General features: G+C 37.9%; 1 long non-coding RNA gene across 2 annotated transcripts; it reads left to right on the plus strand.

Annotated features, from left to right (window-relative positions):
• Positions 1 to 3,889: 3,889 nt before the first annotated feature.
• On the plus strand, positions 3,890 to 17,508 carry LOC125922892 (uncharacterized). 2 transcript variants are annotated; one of them, XR_007457819.1, is made up of 3 exons: positions 3,890 to 7,167; positions 14,588 to 14,823; positions 14,908 to 15,220. It is a non-coding gene; the product is annotated as an uncharacterized LOC125922892 (long non-coding RNA). The 2 variants fall into 2 exon arrangements; XR_007457818.1 differs by lacking the exon at positions 14,908 to 15,220 and adding an exon at positions 17,183 to 17,508 and having other exon boundaries at positions 3,891 to 7,167.
• The last annotated feature ends 2,480 nt before the right edge of the window (positions 17,509 to 19,988 follow it).

The raw sequence follows: 19,988 nt of genomic DNA on the forward strand, positions 1-19,988 counted from the left end.
GATAACTACACTGTAAAAAAGGATGATGACACAAATGGGACAAAACTATTAATTTTTTTCTCCTCACAAGATAATTCAAATCCAGAGTTATTCCATACATTAAGCTGTGAAATCTGCTCTCCACAGCTTTTTGAATTTTTTTTTTTGTTTTTGTTTAGTTTATGTGAGTTTTCCTTCTGGCTTATTCATGAACTCATGTGGTGTAGTCATCCTTCATAAGGGAAGCGTAGCTTGATATCACCACCAGAAATAAACAACTCAGAAATAGTTTGGAATAAAAATGCACAGTACTTTCCAAAATGTACATATTAATATCAGTATGTACATGAAAACATGAAATCATGAGAATTATTATTCATAAAATATGAATTAATACTCCATTTTTAGGTTACCATGAATCTGAGAACCTGGGTATTTTTGAGAAATATCTTAAGCCTGATCTACTTTAAGATTTAATAATAAATTAGAAAGTAACCTATTTCATTTAGGCCTTCTGCAGTGAAACAAGCCTCCCTATACAGAAACTCCCATTGCCATTTATAAATCAAGAATCATGAGCTCAACATCTCTAGGATTAGGGCCCTGGGCCACCTACGTCTGGGGCCCAAGCTCCTAGCTCAAAGATAGGTACACAGAAGGAATTCAGTAAATGTTTATTGACTATGTGAATGAAGTCTATAATTGTTCAGTGTTTGTGCATCACAGGGGATTCTTGCTGGGGTTATTATGGTTCTGCATATCTCAGGTTCCACTTGACCCCACCCCATTGGTTATGTTTCCAATCAATAGTTATGTACCAGGCTCTTCCTCAGCATCTGGGTTCTCTTGGAGATACTGTTACCCATCCTGTGACCACTAGGTTCAGTGTGCTTAGACAGATTCTCTCTCCTTGAGAATTAAGAGAGCAAATTCCAGAAGGTTCTCTGGGGATGCCTCAAAAGCTAAATTATGCTTCCGTGTTCTGGTCATCTTCTCTCACCTATGACCTTCTCCATGCTCACCTTTCTAGTGTCTCCCTCTCATGCCTTTGACAGAGGTACCCTGTCTCCAAAAGCAGAAGGTTATGTGCTTCTCTCTCCTTTTCCTTTGACTTGGAATATTCTCTTGGTTTGGTTGCGACCCTTACACATGGCATCTTGGCGCTTCTAGTGCCCCCTCCCTCTTAATTCCTTCTTCCTCAGGCTCTGTAGCCTTTCTTCTGCTTCATCCCCACCCGCGGTTGCGCCCCCCAATTTCTTTAATTCTCCCTTCTCACCATCATCAACCCCTTTTAAAGTCATCCTCCAGTTGCCAGTACCTTTCATTAAAGCCTATTGAATTTGTGTTGCAGCCCTTTCAATGCATTTTTGATAGTTTTAAAGTATAGTATACATTTGCCTTTGGAAATCAACATCCATATATTTCATCTACTTGCAAAAAATACATTGCAAATTCCCACTTAACGTTGATCACATATAATTGAGGTGGCTGTTCTAATCTCAGTTAACTCCCCTGAATGCATCATCACTATTTTTGGAAAGGGGGTATTTTATTACATTTTCTTTGAAAAGGGACATACTAAGAGGAATTTCTTTGAAATGGACAACCCAATTTTTTTTTTTTTTAAAGATACATCTACACGTTATGGGACAGTATCTGCTGAGCCCCAATGCGATTGTTTGAGATTTAATTAATATCCTAAATTAGTGTCTGGAATGCTTTATGTGTGGGTTGAAGAGAAGAGACCAATTGAAATCTTGGTCAGTACAAGGATTTATGGGTGTATAAGACACAGGGAGTTTATTACTGCCGCTATATCTGAGGTGGATGCTTTCGGAAGCAGGATTTCTGGCCAAAAGCTACATCATATACCCTGGCAAATATGCTTCCTTATTTTGTCTCTTGATTCTTCAGTCCAAATGAATCTAAATTAATTGCATTTTTATTGATTTTATTCGTTTGGCTTAGGAGGGTCATTAGAAGGGGATCATTTTTATTTTTATCTTCATTTTGAGATGGGTCTCAAGGCCACTTGTAAAATAAAAGGCACCAGATTAGTGGCATTTGAGATCTCATTCTGAAGTCTTGAGTAGTAAACAGGGATTTAGAGGAAAGTGGCAGCCCGGGGAGAGGTATGTTCCCTACTGCTGTCTCTGTGAGGACAGCCACACAGCGACAGCGTCCTGCTTTAGCTTCTGCTAGATCTCTCCTCTTCACATATGTCTGAATACATTTAATTTCTCAGACTGCTCTCAAATTTTCTTGGATTTGCTCCATTTTCTTTGTCTTATTTTATTGAAACCTAGTTGGAAAAAAGTAAATAAAAAGAGATAACAAATGAAGATTTTAAAACATGGCACAGAGGGAGTTAAAGAATATTAGGCCAAGTATTACTATTGAAAATAGGTAAAAGAAGAGGAAAAGACTGGAGAGTGCCTGGAGAATTTCAAGGAAGATTTGGTGAAGATTAGGCTGGTGAATGACTGGAGACAAAAAGAAGATTCTGGAATAATAAGTGGGAGACCAGAGAAAACTCACCTTGCTGCTCTAAAGTGACGAAAACAAAAAGTGCTTGCTTAGGCTAAGGAGAACCTGATTTTAGATGGGGTGGGGGAGGACAGAGAGAGAGAGAGAGAGAGAGAAGGAGGCAGAAAGAATGGTATTATGATTTAATACACCAACCAAATGCTTTGGAAACAATAGAATTTTTTTTCTCCTCGTTTTTAAGAATAAACTGAATAGGAATTGATACTTGCAGTAAAGATAGAAGGTAGAGAACAATAAGGAGGCCAGCAAAGATGTTTAAAATAGTGTCGTCTAACCCTGTGACTATCTAGTTAGCATCTCAATGTTACGGAGTCCTTCTTGGGTTGGCAGCCTCACACGCAGACTCTGAGGTGAGGATTTGTGTGAATAGTGCAAAGTGTTCCTGGGGAAGACTAACAGGGGGTTTGGGAAGTGGGAACAAGAAGAGAAGGAAGCTGAGCAGGAGTGTGATAGCAAGCAAAACTCCATCGAGGGTGACCCCTCAGGGGTCTCTGAAGCAGGATTGGTCACATCTCAGAATGGTCCCATCAGGGGCAAGGGAGCTGCAGTGTTTATATTCTACTATACCTGTGGCCCTCAACCCAGGATGATTCATCCACTGGGAAACATTTGGCAATGTCTGGAGACATGTTTGTCACGCTGGGAGGAGTGTGATACTGGTATCCAGTGGGTGGAGGCCAGGGATGCTGCTAAGTGTCCTACAATGTACAGGACGGTCCCCATCCTCCCCATAAATAATTATCTATCCCCAAATATTAATAGTGCTGAGGCTGAGAAACCCTGGCCTACGCTCTTCAGGGCTACTGCCAAGATGGACACTTAGGGTCCTACAAAGCCTTCCTGGTAGTTTGAAGGCAGCAGGTGATGTTGAGAGTGAAAACCCACCCGGAGTCCATGGTCATAAAAATGGCAAAGGGATTATAGGGAACATGGGCCAAGCACTGACAAGATGTGTTACAGAATCGTGGAAATTTATTGGCATCTTCACTTAAAACAGTATGTCTGTCTTTTCCAACCTTATGACCTTCTCTATCTCAACAGCCTTCTGATCTATTTTATTCTGTAACCGGGAATCCAAAAAAAATGGAACAGTATCACTGGGTTGGATACACAAGTTGAGCCACCTCCCTTAATGCCAAGGCAAATGTTTTTTGACATTTTCTTTCTGACTTAAATAACGAGCCGCATTTTCACTCATCTTTTGCTCTGAGGCCAGGCTAATATCTCCTGAAAGTATTCTAAATTGATACTCAGTAGCTTTCTAAGGTCATTTAAATTCCTAATGAAAAGTCACTCAAGGCCATAGTACAAAATAAATACATTGTTATTGATCATGCAATAAGGTATTAGGCTAATTTAATAAGGCTTCTCCCTGAGATGTACTTAATTCACCGCCATAGTCATTTCTCAGCCATCAGAGATCCCGCTGTTTTTTCATGGTCCAGAAATAGTCATCTCTGATTTGGCCTACTCCATGTTGCCACCTGGATATCCCAGGATGCCTCATCCCTGTTAAACTTCTTTTTCCTGTCGGCAAAGTACAGTGACAGAATAAGGATTCATTACTCTTGAAATGACCCTTTCCACAATATCCTCTTTTTATCTCCTTAATCAGCAAAGTGGTGCTCTGAGAACTGGCAGGTTCACTGCCTGGAGGCACATTTATTACCGAGACACAAGCTGAATAATTGTGTATTTACCAACTTCAATTTAACCTCACAACTTGGCTGTCTCTTGCGACAAGGTGAGAAGTAAGGCCAAGGTGCTCCTCTCCTGTAGCTCATCAATAACTATTCTCTTTCAACCATAACTATTTTCATTGTCACCTTTGTATGCCTGAGTTGTTCTGCTTTAGCACATCCTTTTATCTTCAGCAGAAAAGGAATTTGTTGCCTTGGTCAAAGCTTCAGTTAAGACTTCCTTAATTAAAAAGTAGGGTTAAGGAAGGTACCCTACCTTTTTTTCCTCCCAGGAAAATGCATGTCAGTGTGCAAGAAAAGAAGGGATTGATTTATTGTTTTTTTAGAGAAGAGATGATCAGCTGTATGCCCCAAGTCAATATTTCACCTGTTTCATGTGAAAAAATATTGAAAATTATAGTAAAAGTATGATATTTAAAAAGCGTATGCTCCTTGGGGTGCCTGGGTGGCTCAGTCGGTTAAGCGACTGACTTTTGGTTTCGGCTTAGGTCATCACCCCATGGTTCCTGAATTCGAGCCCCACTTTGGGCTCTGTGCTGACAGCACAGAGCCTGCTTGGGATTCTCTGTCTCTCCGCCCCTCCCTGGCGCTCGCTCTCTTTCTCTCTCTCTCTCCCTCAAAATAAATAAATAAACTTTAAAAAAAAGTATATGCTCTTTGACCTAGTGATTCCTAAAGAAATAATGGGAGTGTGCAGAGACATAACTATAGGTGTATTTGTTCCAGCATGACTTTGAATTGAAAATAATAAAGAAAAATAGCTGGAATGTCCATTAATACATGATCATGGTGATTTCACACAATGAAAATTAAATGTACTTTTTCAAACGATATGGTAAGTCCATGACTATTGACATGGAGAGGTATCCATGAAATGTTAAGTAAAGAAAGGGAGTTTTAAAAAACTGTTGTATGGACATTTTTCAAGTGTATAAAAGAATTTTTTAATTTACATTAAAAATATGGATGGTTGTTTACCAAGCTGTTAGCAGAGTTTTTTTTCTGAGAAGCAGGATCACATCGGTACTCAACCGGGGACAATTCTTTTTGTCTGGAAGTGTCTGGTGGCCTATTGTCACAACTGAGGGTGATGCTCCCGGCACCTAATGGGTAGAGACGAAGGATTTTGCTAAGCATTCAACACAAAGGACAGCCCTCATTGTGCCAATAATGCCAAGGCTCAGAAACCCAGGATCAGAGAGATTTACACTTTCTATTTTCATGCTCTTTGGGGTTGTAATTTTGGGCAACAGTCTTGCTTTCCTTGTATTTTACACAAAATTAATATCGTTTCTGTTTGAGGAAAAAATTCTTGATATAATATAGTTAATTTCTTTGTAAATTTCAAATATGACACATCAACTGATAACTTACATAACCTTTCTTGAGGTAACTCTTAGGTCACCGTGAAGTGTGGATATTGGCAGCAATAATAAAAACATGTATCCTAAAACTCTGTCTTTTAGGGAGGTAAAGTGGTTATGAAGGAATTAAAGGTGAAATTGAACTACAGGCAAACATCATAATTATTTTTTAAATGATTATTTCATGCAGCACATTTGTAATCTCCTTCCCCATCTGTGGACTATCTTCCTTGCTTATAGTTGCTATGTGTTCAGAAGATGCATATTGATTTAAATAACAGATAAAAATCCATATAGAAGAGTGTTTATTGCAGCACTACTAATAATAAAAAAATTAGAATCAACCTAGCTATATGTCAAAAGGGGAATATTTAAGCAGATGTTGGTATATTTATGTAATGGATTACGAGGCAGTCATTAAGAAAAAGATGGACCTCTGTGTCCTGACATAGGACCACATGAGGTCCACAATGTACTGTGAAAGGAAAAGAGCAAGTTGCAAACAAACGTGTCCAGCATGATCCCTCATTGTAAATATATACACATATAAGGTATATATCTGTGTGTGTGTGTGTGTGTGTGTGTGTGAGAGAGAGAGAGAGAGAGAGGGAGAGAGAGAGAAAGAGAGAGAGGGAAAGAGAGAGACTATGTCTTCTACAAACACAGGGAAAAATTTAGGAAGAATTCACACCAAACTTGTAAAAGGGGTTACTAAGACCCTAGAGTCACAGGGGAAGCTATGGTTTTGAGTATGGGTGATTTTACTTTATTGCACTTTCATACGTGCAGAATTCCTAAACCAGAGGTACATACAAAAGCAATGGGAATTGTTTTTTTGGACAGTATTTGCCAGTAAAAATAATTGGGAGTGGAATATGTAAATTATCTATGTAAATGCTTTTTCACTGAAATTTAAACATTTAGAAGTTATTAAAGCATCTTAGGAGGATGGATATAGGGGTTTAAAAAATGTGCTGAATGGCATAATTCTTTCCGTTTTCTATCTGGGCACCACTAGTGGGTAGAGGTGACATTTGCCAGAGGAGACACTGGGTATGCTTAGCATGATGAAGCAATAACAATAGCCAGTGTCTACCCAGTGCTCACTATGGGCTGGGTGAGCACTGTTACAACAACTCCATTAAGGGAGTTCTGTTTTATTCCCGTTGTATAGCTGAGCAAACTGAGAGACAGTGAGGTTAAGTTACTGGCCAAACAAGTAAGGAAGAGATCCAGGATTTAAATCTAAGCAGCCTGGTATAAGCTTATGAATCATAATGGTTGCACAGCCCCGATTATCTAAAGCAAAACTAAAGTGACAGGTCACAAAACATGATAACTAAACCTGGTACTGTGATGTCACAAAAACCAGACTGGGGCATTATTGCAAACTGTCCTGCTTCAAGCAGCACCAGATGACCAGCATAAAAGCTCCTTTGATAAACTCGGGAGGTGAAAGTACAACATGTGAACCCTACAGACACTGTCACCTACTCCCTCCTGCTGTAGGTTTGTTTTAGGAAAATCTTCATTCTTCTATTTGACCTGATGGAGGCAGAGTCTTCAGCAGCACAGAGGTAATTGAGATTTAGAAAGACAGAGTAGAGCCTCCCAGTATGAGGAGTTAAACCAGGAGAGCTCTGTCATCACCCCAATCAATATTCCTCCTTGTCAGCAGCAACCCCAGACTGGCAGAGACATTTTTTCCTCTGAATTCAGTTTAGCATCAAAGTCCTAAATGATGCATAGAATTCTGTGGCCAGCCCTCTTGCTTAAATGTTATAATCAGAGGCAGAGCAGACGCCTTTCAGCTCATGGAGTGTGGAGAGGAACCACAGGCGAGGGGTCTTAGTTTTTCTGTTTTAGAAGGGCAGCACAAACATGCCTCTGAAAAGGCTTTCATAGTCTCCCACTGTGAATAGAATTTCTGTGACTCTGAAGCTTCTGGGGGGCAGACTATACAAAATACATTTTTTTCCCTCCACACTCCTGTTCTAGGCTTGCCAGAAAGACTTAATAAAAGTCTGTAGGTGGTCATACGAACTGAATTGAAAAGAGGAGCTTAAAGATGGTTTATTGCTTGTTGACTATGGAAGACTATGGAATGGTCCTCAGCTTTCAAGAATGCCATGTTAGTGTTTGTTTTCTACTTCAACAAATATTGGCATTTCTTCATTTCATCTTATCTTCTGAGGAATATAATTAATGGAATTTGGTGAAAGCAAAGAGTAAGATGGTTAGGTAGACAAAAAAAATTAAGCAGATGATTCTGCAGCATTGTTTGTCAACTGGGTGTCTGCAAATTTGGTGACTGATTGTGTTCTTCCTAAAATTCCTGTGTTAAAGTCCTAACCTTCAATGTAATGGTACTGGAGATGGGGACTTTGGGAGGTGATTAAGTTCAGAGGAGGTTGTACAGGTGGAGTCCTCAAGATGGGATTAGTGACTTTAGAGGAAGAGATACCAGAGTGCCCTCCCTCTCTCTCTCTCTCTCTCTCTCTCTCTCCCTCCCCCACCCCTCTTTTTCTCTCTCTCTTGCTCCACTCGTGTGCACTGAGGAAAGGCCATGTGAAGACACAGTGAGAAGGCAGCTATCTGCAACCCAAGAAAAGAGACCGTATCATAACCCGGTCCTGCTGGAACCTTGATATTGGACTTCCAGTCTCCAGAACTGTGAGAAATAAATGCCTGCTGTTTAAGACAGCAGTCTGTGGGATTTGGTTATGGTGGCCTGAGCAGACAAAGATAGTGCTTTGATCAATCACTCATATTTCTGCCTATTACATGAATTTTTAACCAAGACTCTCCTGATTATGCTAAAAAAGTTTTATTTTCTGTTCCAATAGATTGATTTGAAAACCAGCCTCGTAGTGATAGTGTCAGTATGACTGTAGGTTTATGGCCCAGTCTGAGAGGGTTTAGGCAGATAGTCATCATGGCAAATATTCTCGACCCTGGCTCCCACTGGGACTCTCTACTCATAAATGTACTTTTGCTTCACTGCACATCACCTTAAATGTCTTATTCCATCTTAGTTTTTTGTTTCAGTTTGTCTGTTTATGTATTTTGATATATGTGACCACAACAGTTTGTCTTTGATTGTCTAGAAAACTGGGACTTGTAATTACCTTTAATCAAAGTTTAGCAACACTGAAAAGTTGTTCCACAAAGAAACCTTATAGCCCTAAGTAATTTTGTTATTAGAATATGAAAAGTAAAGGAACTTCGTACTCATAGGGTAAGGAACAAAAAGAACTGGGGAGAAGAAAAAAGATGAAATAGAAAACAAAAGCAATGAAGAAAGCAAAACAAAAAGAGGCAAGAATAACAAATTCAAATACTTGATTCTTTCAAATGACCAATGAAATTGATAAACTTTTTTGAGAATTATTAAAAATAACTAATCTGTGTAATTGTTGGCAGTGTGGTGCTAATGTATGATGCACTGCATTTATGGATTATCAGGTACCCTGGGATGGAAACCACCTGCTGAATTTTTTTCCAGTAAGATATGTGGAAATTTATATGTCTTAATAATCCATTAAACTGTATGTTTCCTTTAAATGTCTTCTTCTTAGATGATGCTTCTCTAAAAACAATATTGTTTAGTTAACATAATGCTAATAATAGAAATGAAAAATAAAATTCTTACCCCTGTTAAAAGAAAAAGAGTAAAAGCATGCAAGCAGGATTATACAATGTCATGAATGAGAGAGGTGACATGAATACAGACACAGGTGCATTTAAAGTGTTATAAGAGAATACTACGTTCAACTCTACAACAATAAATTTGAAAATCTAGACACTTCCTAGCAAAATATAAATCACAAAAATTAGTTCAACAGAAGTGGCACAATTGAATTGTCTGATAAATCTAGAAGATGTTGAAAACCGAGTAAAGATCCAACATAGAAAACAACTATCTGGGGGTTCCAGCTGAGTTATATCTCACCTTAAAGAATAGATGATACCTGTGTTATTTAACTTATTCCAAGCTATAGAAAAGATTGATAAGCCCACTGAAATGAATAAAGCCATAATAACATTTTAAATACCAAAATCTGATAGAGACACTGTGAAAGATGGCTATAGACTAATTTCTTGTAGAAATCTAGAAGAGAAACTTATAAGTAAAATATGAATAAATAGAGTTTTGTATGGTTAATTTCTAGAATGTAAGAATGGTTCAAATACCAGAAAAATCTAATACATAATACACTAATAAATTAAGGGAAAAAAACCCTATGATAAAAGTAGATATTGACAGGTGCTTGATAAAATTACATACCAATTCTTTTATTTATTTATTTATTTATTTATTCATTTATTTATATATTTTTAAATTTACATCCAAACTAGTCAGCATATCACGCAACAATGATTTCAGGAGTAGATTCCTTAGTGCCCCTTACCCATTTAGCCCATCCCCCCCCCCCCAAATTACATACCAATTCTTAATAAAAACACTAAATAAAATAAGATTAGTATGAAACTACATAAATATAACAAAGACTACTTAAAAAAAAACAACTATGGGGGCACCTGGGTGGCTCGGTTGGGCATCTGACTTTGGCTCCAGTCATGATCTCCCAGCCCATGAGTTGGAGCCCAGAGTCTGGCTCTGAGCTGACAGCTGAGACCCTGGAGCCTGCTTCGGATTCTGTCTTCCTCTCTCTCTGCCCCTCCCCCACTCACGCTCTGTCTCTCAAAAAATAAACATAAAATAACATTAAAAATAAATAAGAAACAAATAAAGAAAGACATTAAGAAAGACATGGGAAAAACAGAGTCAGAAACATGCCCACATTTTATGTGTGAACTGCATTTATGTTCCAGTTGTTGTTTATTACTTGTACATACTTGCTTTCATTGTTAGCACATTTTTCTAGCTGTGAAAATTATTTGGGTATCTCCTGTGTCATAATGAAATGCACCATAATTTGTCTTCTAAAATTAGTGTAAATGTTTTTTTTATTGTGATAAAAAACACATTAGTGTGAAATCTACTCTTTTAACAAAATTTTAAGTGTATAGTGCAGTTTTATTAACTACACACACGATGTTGTACAGCAGACATCTAGAACTTTTTCATCTTGTTTGACTGAAACCCTTTGAACAATACTCCCCATTTCCTCCTGCCTCCAGCTCCTGGCAACCTCCATTCTGCTTTCCTTCTATGACTTGAAATATTTTTAACTTAATGCCTTTTTACCTAGTGGCAGGGTTTTAAAACAAATTAGGGTGTTTTATTTCAAAATTTTTATTTATTTTTTGAGAGAGAGAGAATGAGAGACAGAGTGTGAATGGGGGAGGGGCAGAGAGAGGGAGACAGAATCTGAAGCAGGTTTCAGGCTCTGAGCTGTCAGCGCAGAGCCCGATATGGGGCTTGAACTCATGGACCTTGAGATCATGACCTGAGCCGAAGTTGGATGCTTAACTAACTGAGCCACCCAGGTGCCCAAATTAAAGTTTTAAAGTGAGAAACAGGCTTATATATGCAATACTAGGTAGGGATGAGGGCAAGGTAGAGCAATGCTCTTAATATTAACTGTAAACTCAGAAGCTAGAAGAAGAGGATCATATAAGCCAACTTTTTTCACCTTTTCAAAACCATTTTAATGTATTACTCTCTTATGTGGCCTTCTAGAAAATCGATGAAGTTATTGAAAGAGTTGAATACAATTCCTATATATATTTCATACATTCTACACATACACTTGAGAATGTCTCCACATTTTAAAAACTACAAAACATTACAGCCCATTCAGCTTTTTCATTCTATATTATAGATAAATTGTATATATTCCATATATTCTACATGTACATTTAAGAGTGTCCCCACAAAAAAAAAGAAAAAAAGAGTGTCCCCACATTTTAAAAACTGTATGAAACATTACAGCATGTTTGGTTCTTTCATTCTATATTATAGATAAATTATGTTGGCTAATCTATTTATTGTATAGAATTGTCATAGGATAAGGAATTATTATAGTTCTTACTTTTTTTGCTGGAAGTTCCCTTCTTAAATTTTTTTTTTAATTTTTAAGTTTTTGAATTTTATTTAAATCCAAGTTATTTATTTTTTTTTTAACGTTTATTTATTTTTGAGACAGAAAGAGACAGAGCATGAACGGGGGAGGGGCAGAGAGAGAGGGAGACACAGAATCAGAAGCAGGCTCCAGGCTCTGAGCCATCAGCCCAGAGCCCGACTCGGGGCTCGAACTCACGGACGGTGAGATCGTGACCTGAGCTGAAGTCGGACGCTTAACCAACTGAGCCACCCAGGTGCCCCTAAATCCAAGTTAGTTAACATATAGTGTAGTAATGGTTTCAGGAGTAGAACCCAGTGATTCATCACTTACATGAACCCAGTGCTCATCCCAACAAGTGCCCTCCTTAATGCCCATCACCCATTTAGCCCATCCTCCCACCCAACAGCCCTCCAGAAATCCTCAGTTTGTTCTCTATATTTAAGAGTCTCTTATGGTTTTCCTCTCTCTCTGTTTTTATGTGATTTTTCCTTCCCTTCCCCTATGTTCACTTGTTTTGTTTCTTAAATTCCACATATGAGTGAAATCATATGATATTTATCTTTCTCTGACTTATTTCGCTTAGCATAATATGCTAGTTCCATCCACGTTGCGAATGGCAAGATTTCATTCTTTTTGATTGTCAAGTAATATTCCATTGTACGTATATAACACCTCTTCTGTATCCATTTGTCAGTCAATGGACATTTAGGCTCTTTCCATAATTTGGCAATTGTTGACAGTGCTGCTATAAATAGCCAATTTAATGTTTATGTTTAGAAAAGATACCACACCGGACAAAGGATTGACTATATGATGATATTTGCAACATACATGACAAAGAGCTGTCATCTATAATATACAAAAAACTTTTACAGGTTTATGAGTAAAAAGACTAGCCATGTAGCAACAACAAATGGGCAGGAATAAAAATATACTATTTATAGAGAAGCCAATACAAATGGTTAGCAAACATACATATACTTAAACTCACTAGCAGAGAGGAAGATACAAATTAGAGTAAACATGAGCTATCCATTACACCTATCCCAATGACAAAAGTTTAGAAAGTGAAAGCCAGTTCTGGTGAGCATTTGGGGAAAAGTTTCTCTCCTATATTATTGAAACTGTGACTCATGGTGTCATTCAGGAAAATGATTATTAAAAAGACAATGTATAGTTTTTTCAGCATTCACTCTTGGAATCTATCCCACATAAATAAAAGCACCAGTATGAAAGAATATGTGCCCAAGTTTATATTAACTCATTGTGTATTCAGCAATAAATTAAAAACCAAGGAAGCGACTACTATTAGGGAAACTGTTGAATTTTCACACCCATACCATGAATGTTACTGAGCCTGTGTTGAATTTAAAGCTATATTAGTTGACCTAAAGAAATTCCCACGTTCATTGTGGAATATAAAAAAACCATGATGCGAAAGAATGTGCATGATGCAATCTCATTTTTGTTTGTGAAGCTATAACCTTTATGTTTATGTTTATAGGATTAAGTGCACATGGAGAAAAATACTGGCAGACATGTTCTAAGTTGTAAATGTAGGTTAACTCAGAATAGGGCTAAGTGGGAAGTGATTTGTGATGAAAGAAGGAAAAGAGATGGAAAAGGAAGAGGAAGCAAAAAGCAAAAATGTAAAAGATGGTGTTTTAAAAAAGTGCCTGTGACATCCAGCAGGGACACCTCTAGCTGTAGTTAAGGGACAGTGCTGACTTAACTGACTTAAACAATGACTATACGTATTCTTTCATACAACAAGAAATGTCGAAGGAGGTAGGCTCTGTTTGATTAATTCCTGGGATAAATTATGTTACCAAAGAGACAGATACTTTCTGTTTTTCTAATCTGTCATCCCCAGGATATTGGCTATGTTCTTGTCTGTGTCTCCAATGATGGTCAAAACTCCAAGCATCACAGATAGTCACAATTATGTTCGTGTTTTATGTTTATTGTTAGAAATGGGAAAACCTATCCCAGAAACCTGCCCCAATATCAATGACCAGCAGGGGCTATGAAATGTCCGCTACTGGTTTTATTGACCAGATTTACCCTTAGGCTTTGGATGGGAACCTTGTTTCTGAAAAATGGACACCTGAATAAAACTGTGTTTCTATTTGCAAGGAAGCAGAGAGAAATGACTGTTAGGCAGGCCATAGGGACTGCTACATATGACCGAACGCAATATATACTGATATAGGAATATATGTGCTTGTATATTATATGAAGATAGTCATCCAGTTGAATTTCAAAAAGAAAGCATATGTCCTTGGGGTGCCTGGGTGGCTCAGTCAGTTGAGTGTCTGACTCTTGATTTTGTCTCAGGCCATGGTCTCACTGGTTTGTGGGACGGAACTCCACATGGGGCTCTGTGCTAACAGCGCGGAGCCTGCTTGGGATTCTCTCTCCTATATCTCTCTGCCCCTCCCTGACACACACACACACACACACACACACACACACTCACACACTCTCTCTTTCTCTCAAAATAAATAAATAAACATTAAAATGAAAAAATGTATGACCTCACTGAAGAAAAAATCCTAGCAGCTGTTCAATGTGTAATTTTAGAAGTGCAGTCCAAAGGTCTCTTTTTAGAGCTCTCAAATTTCAACCCAAATGGAAGAAAGTTGCTAGAGACAAGAAACTCCACCACCTTAATACTACAATGTTTTTGTGTCACTTAAGTATTTAAGAGGTTAACCTTTTGCTCCACCCCAAGCAAGCCATTAATCTTTAAACAATACAAATGGTTTTTTATCCTTTGTTTTCCCCTTTTTAAATTTGCTTAAGGAAAGCTTGGTAGAGTCTCGTCCATTCCTATGTGATGTAAAGGATTATGCTTTGTGAACCTATTGTGTTGACTTTTAAGATAAGAGCTCTTAAGGATTTTTAAACCATCAAGCAGTATCCATCAGAACAAATAAATGAAAGATTGCTCTATTCTTTTCAGGCAGGATACATTCTGTGACCTATCTTTTCCGTGACCTACACGGCTTTAGGAGAAGAGCTTCCAGAGTTTTATTGGCAATGCCACTATTAGAAGGACTTCCCTCTCTCTTCCGAGCTCTTTGGGGGTCAGCCTTAAAGCGAGCATTAAGCGAATGGCTAATGGAATTAAGGATATAATAATAGAAGGATATAGTGAGACAATTGTATTAACAAGAAATAAATCATGTTGAATGTAAGGTAAGTGTTTTTTAATTGATTGATGGGAAGGATGCTCCACAGGTTTTGTCAGGGACTAACAGCCATTTACCTCTCCATCTATAGTAAAAAGCCAAAATGCAGAAAAAAAGATAAGAAAATTATGCAGTGGGAAGATAAATTATTCAGAGAAGATGGCCATTTTTGTGCTGACATCACTAATGCGAAAAGGCATTAAATCTTTGACACTAGCTTCATTCCTTAGGAGCTGTGGGGCTAAAGCAACGTTTTGTAGACATAAAAACTGAAATGTCTACTCCTAAAGCTTCCCTCTGTGCCATGAACAGCTACCAAGGTGACTGGATACCTGAAGGAATAACTGGTTCTGTGCTTTCCAAGTTGAATAACAGTCTTGCACTTTGAAACTTAGTGTCTCTGTCTATATTATTACAACAATCTAGCTGTCAATATTTTTCATCTAGTCGACAAAGCTTGTGTGCCCTGATGTCAGGGATATAGAGAGCTACATGGGAGACATTTTAAAGTACTATTGGATAGAGAAAATCTTGACGCTGAATTTTGTAACTAAATGTTTTTTTATTTTACTCTCACAGTTACCAAGTCCCCTCTTTGAGTTTAGCCCCTCTTATATCCTACATAATCCTCTTCTTCTGCAACCATTCTTACTAGTTACTAGGACAGCCCTTTTCAGACCAACAATACTCTAGAGACTTCTTATTGTAAGTCAGATGTGAAGGAGAGTGGGTAGATTCAATCTATGTGTGGGCAGGAGCCATGCTTCTTGCTACAACTGCTTTAAGAGTTGCTTTAAATCTTCCCCCATTCCTGTATCACATTTTTTCTACTGCCTTTGGTTACTTTATTAACTAGGTTTATAAACTGCAATCCAGGAAACTTTCTTCATAATATTACAACACATAACAACAAAGAAACCTGGCTTTTATCAATATCTCCAAATTATGCCATCTCTGGAATTTTAGAGAACTTTATCCATTAAAAATTATTTGGTCTTCCCCCCCCCCCCCTTCTTTTTCTATTGTTGGAAAGGGTAGGGCTGGCAATTCCTGGATACCTGCTGTGAGCCAGGCACCAAGTTAAGCATTTTACATACATTATTTAAATTTATTCTCTACAACTATTCTTTGCAGTAACTATCAACATCGGTTCACAGATAAGGACACCAAGGTTTAGAGGGATTAAGTACTTTCTCCAAGCTCAAGTTGCTAATTAGAGGTAAGGAACGGGTATTGCAGTTGAGTGGAAGGTCTAAGAACCTCTTGAGATTCTTCTAACGGTAATTGTCACATGTTAGGTTCTCTGGAAGAGAGGCTAAGAAGTTTGGGGTGAAAAATATTTATCAGTGTGAAAGGAAAGGAGAGGACACAGGACAGGACAGGGCAGAGGAAGTAGTCAGACCTTAATGCTAGCAAACATTCCATCTGAGTGTCCTGCAATGGGCTGAAATGAGCAGGCCTTTGTCCTCTCATCTTGATCAGTCAGGCTGCCCCAGGAAGGACATGAACTTTTGCAAGGAGGCTTGAAAGGCTCCAGGAAGGAATTGAGTAAGAGGCAGCAAGTCCTTCCTTGAAAGGGATCTGAACAGCACATCTCTATCTATCATGAAAATATCTTAATGGTATCTATAGTGGGCAGTAAAAAATGGACTAAGTAAATGGTTTCTTTTTCATTGTGATTGTGTTATCCAATGTGATAGGAGATGTATAATGGGTGAATTTGGATAAAGAACTCAAGCTTGGATTCTTTGTTAATAAGATTGCACTCTACATATAGCCTTAACTCATTTTCTCCTAAAAGAATTGGACAGTTCTACTGATTTTGTGTCCAAAGACCAATGACTATACCAACTATCCCTCCTGATGTCTATTTCTTTCCATTGCAAACATCAGGTTGACCAAATTTACCTTTGTTTGGCATCACTTATTCCACATTTTTTTGAATACTCAATCCTCTTCTTGGTTAGCTCAATTCTTTCTATCTTATATATCTAAAAATTATCTAAAAATTAGCCCATAGTTTTTGTTCAATTGCTTTTTATTCTCATTACAAATTTTAGCTGATAAGAACATTAATTTAAAAATATCTAGTATGTTCTTCCTAGTTTTTATGTATAGTGGCCTATGTATAAAATAAGCCTACTTATCTAGTTCTTTAGATACATTGCATTATGAATTTGTCTTCAATGTACCTTCCTGTTAATATCCCTTCAGCCAGTATTTTGACCAGGTTAACATGATAGGATTGCCACAATTCATCCTATTGGTATCTTTTGTGAAGAAGACAGGAGTCATACTTCAAGTTTCAAGTTCTTCAAGGCTCAGCACTTGCTCAATCTGAGATACTATTTCTAATTACTTTCTAGAAATTTTATTGGTTACTGTAGCCCATTGTGAAAATAAATAAAGGAAGATTCACTTAAAATTGAGTCAGGAAGCCCTGAAGGGGAGGTCTCACATAGATACCATTCATTGAAGCCTGAAGAACCAACAGGAAGAAGGAAGGTGATTATGTCAACAAAGGAGGACACTTTTCACATATGAATTTATCTCCTGCCTTTAAGAAAGGGAAGAAAGATCTCAACTTGTCCCAGCAACAAGGCACTAACCACTGCTTGCAGCCAATGAAAAATTGTCATAACCTCAAACTCTTGTTCTTTTCCAATAAATTTTGTTCAGAACAACCATCCCATATTTTCTCCTAAAACCTGATAAAAACTGACCTTCCCTTTGTCTCTTTAGGTTTGTCTATGGTTTGCATCCTGAATTGCAATTCCTCTGCTATTCCCAAATACACTCAGTTGTTTTTACTCATATAAAATTGTTCTTTGCTCTGTTTAAAGTTAACACCATTAACTTATTTACCATTACTGATTTTGTGATCAGTGTTCTCCTTGTTTAAAGCATCCACCAAGTTTACATAAAGGTTGTTATTTCCCTGCCAAAGTTCTTTTAACACTAGTTGTCACAATGCTTGTCTTGCTAATTCAACATTCTTTCTTAAGAGTGTACATTTGCCCTTGTGTCTTCTTGGAATACACTTGTGATGGGAAGATTGGCAACTTCCCCTCCCTTCCAAGCTCCATCATAGCTAAATTTTGAGTTAAATGGATGTAATCATCCTGATCCATCCCCAGGGTAACAAATGACCTTTACGACTAGTGTAGCACTATATGATTATGGTAGGGTTTAGGTAAACAAGGAAAGAAATTAAAACTCTTATACATAATAATGGAAGAACACTGATTCCAAAGGTAGAATTGACTTTTTGGTAGTGGAGGAAAGGTTCATTTCTTTTTTTCTTTCTTTCTTTCTTCCTTCCTTCCTTCCTTCCTTCCTTTCTTTCTTTCTTTCTTTCAATATTTATTTGTTTGTTTGTTTATTTATTTATTTATTTTTGAGAGAGAGAGAGAGAGAGAGAGAGAGTGAGTGGGGAGGTACAGAGAGAGAGGGAGACAGAGAATCCCAAGCATGCTCTGTGCTGTCAGCACAGAACCTGATGTGGGGCTTGAACTCATGAACTGTGAGATCATGACCTTAGCTGAAATCAGGAGCTAGATGCTTAACCGACTGACCCATCCAGGTGCCCTGAAAAGATTCATTTCTGTTTGAGTTTAGACCAGGGTTATTCAACTTTCATATTATTAACATTTTGGGCCAGATAATTTTTACTGGGGAGGGGGGTCTCCTGTGCATTTTAGGCTGTTTAGCATCATCTCTGGCCTCTACTCACTAGATGCCAGCAGCAAGGCACCCTCCCCTCCCCAGTTGTGATGTCTCCAGATATTGTCAAATGTTTCCTGAGGGAAAAGATTACCACAGATTGAAAGCCACTGGCATAGACTATACTTCTCAGGGATTGTGGTTGAGGGAGAGGTTAAAAGGACAGAGCAATTTGTGAAAAGAACTTAGGGACAGGAAGGGAGGACCAAGTTTGGAGTCAGAGGCATTGTCCGTAGAAAATTTTCCTTCTCTCATAAAGCTCTATGTCTTAAGGTACGATCCATTTAGAAATTCAAGAGAAAGTTCAAGTGTACTAGAACTTTAATCTGTACCTTCCTGAGCTATAATTATTTTCTGAGATTTCCTTAACATTTCCTTAAAGGTATTTGCATTGCCTTGAACAGGTAGCTCAAGGTGTTGGAAATGGTGAGTGTAAATATGAGAAAGGATTCATGGGTTTCATTAGGGTGGGGGTCCCAATCCTAGAACAGTCAACTATGGGCAAGAGAGTTGTATCATATAAGTTTCTGTTGCAGCCATGTTGCTGAGAAGAAAGAGAAGTAGTTCCTAGAATAATTATAATATACCTTAAGTTTATTTGGTGCTTACTATATGCCAGGAATAATATTAATTATTTTACCTGTATCATTTCATTTATTTCCCAAGTATATTTTGAGGAAGGTGCTGTTTTTAATCCTGCAATATTATAGAGAGAAAACAGAAGTTCAGAGATAGTAGACACTTTGTCTTATCGCTTAGGCAAGACACAATAGAACTGAGATTTGAGGATAGGCAACCTGACACTACAGCCATTCTTCATATTCCATCACCAACATCTGCTTCAAGATTTGCCCTTGGACTATAGTCCGTGAATCCTTGTTTTCTAGTGTCCTAATGAGAGGTTAAGTCAGCTCCTGAGAGTTGATGTGATGATAGGGATTGAATTTCAGCACTAGGAACAGGACTGGAGTCTTTGGAAGGTGGAAATATTGTCAAACAGTGGAAGTGGGAAAAGCATTGGGAAGAAAATAAGAGAAGAATAAGATAAAGAACATAGAGGCCAGGGATCAATTAAGAGAACAAAATGTGCTATGGGCCCAGTTGTCATAGTTTCTGATTTTCATCATCATAATAAAAATAAGACCGAGGAAGTCAAGGATCAAAGATTTTAAGGTACTACAAGCAGTTTGGAAATGATTGATTCTGGTTATAAAGCTAGATAAGGAAGTGAATGAAGCTAAGAAGAAAATGGTGGATTAGGAACACGTGATGGTGCGTGGCAATATAAGAGATAGAAAATCAGGATATCGAGGGCAGGAGGAGGGTATTTCAAGAATTAGATGTTGGAAGTGGAGCAAAATTATTCCCATGTCAAACTGCTGCCTGGATGGTGGTAAGCCCTATTTTTTACAAGAGGTGAAGGACTAGCTGAGAGTTAGGATTTTGGCC

This window comes from Panthera uncia, chromosome B1 (genome assembly GCF_023721935.1).
Source record: "Panthera uncia isolate 11264 chromosome B1, Puncia_PCG_1.0, whole genome shotgun sequence".
NCBI classification, from domain to species: Eukaryota; Metazoa; Chordata; class Mammalia; order Carnivora; family Felidae; genus Panthera; species Panthera uncia.